The sequence below is a fragment of the Tamandua tetradactyla genome, chromosome 10 (genome assembly GCF_023851605.1).
Source record: "Tamandua tetradactyla isolate mTamTet1 chromosome 10, mTamTet1.pri, whole genome shotgun sequence".
Classification (NCBI taxonomy): Eukaryota; Metazoa; Chordata; class Mammalia; order Pilosa; family Myrmecophagidae; genus Tamandua; species Tamandua tetradactyla.
The window spans coordinates 88,004,738-88,007,343 of record NC_135336.1 but is presented as its reverse complement, the minus strand read 5'-3'; the positions used below and the strand labels follow the sequence as shown (position 1 = coordinate 88,007,343).

The 2,606-nt window shown below is 37.7% G+C and overlaps 1 long non-coding RNA gene across 1 annotated transcript; it reads right to left on the bottom strand.

The window, feature by feature from the left end:
- Positions 1-233: 233 nt before the first annotated feature.
- LOC143648030 (uncharacterized) lies at positions 234-1,777 on the bottom strand. The gene is made up of 3 exons (XR_013158332.1): positions 1,716-1,777; positions 1,296-1,367; positions 234-449 (listed from the first exon to the last, which is right to left on the bottom strand). It is a non-coding gene; the product is annotated as an uncharacterized LOC143648030 (long non-coding RNA).
- Positions 1,778-2,606: the final 829 nt, after the last annotated feature.

Sequence of the window (2,606 nt, the reverse complement as noted above, 5' to 3'; positions counted from 1 at the left end):
ATATCTTAAGGGAGAAAAGCATGGTGTGTATAGAGTCCCAATATTTGTGTAAAAAGGAAAACATACACAGCTGACATTGTTAATGCACATACATAGGTATATGTATAGCTATGTATGTATGGACACATAGAACATTTCTTAAAGAAACTGATATCAGGGTGTCTTGGTTTGACAGACTGCTACAATAAATACCACTCAATGGGTCAGCTTAACAACAGGAATTTATTGGCTCACAGCGTGGAGGGTTAGAAGTCCAAAGTCAAGGCCATGCATTTGCCCCAAAGTTTGTAGCATTCAGGGACTGGCTTGCCATAATACTTGGGATTCCTTGATTTGCATCTCTGTCTCCCATCACTTGGGGATCTCTCTTTCCTTCTTTCTCCTCCTCCAGTTTCAGCTGACTTCTGGCTTCTTCCTGTGACTTTCCATGACTTCTCTTTATAAGACCTCTAGTAAAACAGATTAAGGGCCACCCTGAATTAACTGGACTACACTTTAACTAAAAATAATATTTTCAAAAGGTCTTGTTTACAAGGGATTCACACTAGCAGGGATATAGGATTAAGATTAAGAACATGTCTACAGGATTTAGTCTACCTCACAGGGATGATTCCTTGGAAAAGAGAATTGGGAAACTGGAGGACATAGATGAGTTTAACTCTATATCCTTATGTACTTTTTGAATTAAAAATATATTTAGTGTATTTCAGATTTTGTCCTAAGCACTTACTGCCCATATTATAGATGAATAGATTGGGCTCAGTAAAGTAAGATATTCTTGTTTCCATGGCTGGTAAGTAATAAAACCAATGCTTTTACCCAGGCAGTCTGATTCCAGAGCCTCAGCTCTTAGCGAAACATGTGTGTATTTGGCCTATTTCCTTGTTTCCACAGTCAATTTTTTAATTTTTTTATTTTTTAAAAGCAAACTCATCAATTTAGACATTTCAAAATAATGGAGCCAAGAAAAGGGTATAACTTAATTTGTGTTTGTTCAGTTGGTAAGTGGTTTCTTTTTAGTTAAAGTGGTGGGATGCCCATGGTCAATCTTTCTCAGTCTTGGACATGTTATCAGAGCCATTTAAAAGACCTTGAGATTGTATAGCTGCCATTGCTGGAATATGTCACATCCACTTATTTATGTGTCTCTGCTATAAAATAATTCATAGTAGGAAATTTTTTGGGCACAATTCTCCCAGGGACTGAAAAGTGGGACATTGTGTGTCCTGTCTCTGGGGCTTATGGTTTGTTTGACCCAGTGTGAGATAACTTATCAACCCATGGGAAAAACTTACCTTAGTTGTGAGTGGTTTTCTTTTCTTCTGATCAAACTCTCAGTGGTTTAGTTTCATTCTGAGCAGACATTCCTAAACATGGAGCAGAGAAGTTAAGGCATACACACAAGGGAGAAAATTACCTGTTAGAAAAAGCCAGAAGACTTAAGGTTAAAAGTCTTGGGGAGGGCGGGCCACAGTGGCTCAGCAGGAAGAATTCTTGCCTGCCATGCTGGAGACCCAGGTTTGATTCCTGGTGCCTGCCCATGCCAAAAAAAAAAAAAAAAAAAAAAAGGTCTTGGGGATATGACTTTGGACAAGTCATTTAACCTTTGGAATCTCCATTTCCTATCTGTGAAATAAAAATGCTAATGCCTAGTACTGAGGTTGTTAGGTAGATCAAATGAGATAATAATTTAGAGTAACCAGCTCAATGCCCACCATTTGATTAGCACCCACGTAACTTAAAGTGCTTAGCCCAATACCTAACACATGGCTGTTGCTTAGGAAATAGTAGATGAATCAGAATTTGAGTTCCTTGCTAGCAACACTGAATTCATAATTGTTGCTTGAATGTATGAGTCAGTGAATGACTAATTATGATGAACGTAGTTGACTGAATCTTCCAGTGATGGATAAGTGAGACAAACTAAAGACCCAAAGTATGAATATTTACTGATATAGGTTGTGAGAATGGGAGGTTTAATGGCTCTTAGGTAGAGCATGATGTTTTGAGAAACTTTATAGTTCAGAACAATCTTCTCAATTTATATCACACTATAGGTTCTTTGATGCTATGGAACCTGCCCTCAATTCACTGATGCCTTTGTTAATTTACTAGTATTACTACATTTATGCTCAAAAGAGTTCCAGTGTTTCAATACTTTTGCCTCCAGCTTTAAATTACCAATTATTTAAATCAATAGTATCTGAGACTCTTAGTGAGTTGGAGAGGGGAAAAGAGCAGGAAGACATCAGGTAATGGGAAAGCACTCGAGACAAATTCTGATTGTCATTTCCCTTCTCAACTGGCCTTGTGATCATATCACCTTTGGAAGCCACATCCTGGAAACATCACTATGCCTCTTTGTATTGACTCAAGGATGTTTGTCCTACAATGTGAGATTTTGTCCCACTTCCAAGAAAGGATACTTTAGTCCAAACTCTGATAAAAATGCAGAGTGACTCCAGGGACAAATGCTCACTGTCTGGTTGGGTTTATGCTGAAAAAAAAAATAAAAACCAACAGCCTGAGGCACAGTAATTGTGCTTTTAAAGTCTGGAAGCTCTACATAAATATATGATCTCTCTTAAAAAGAAATAGCTTCATTA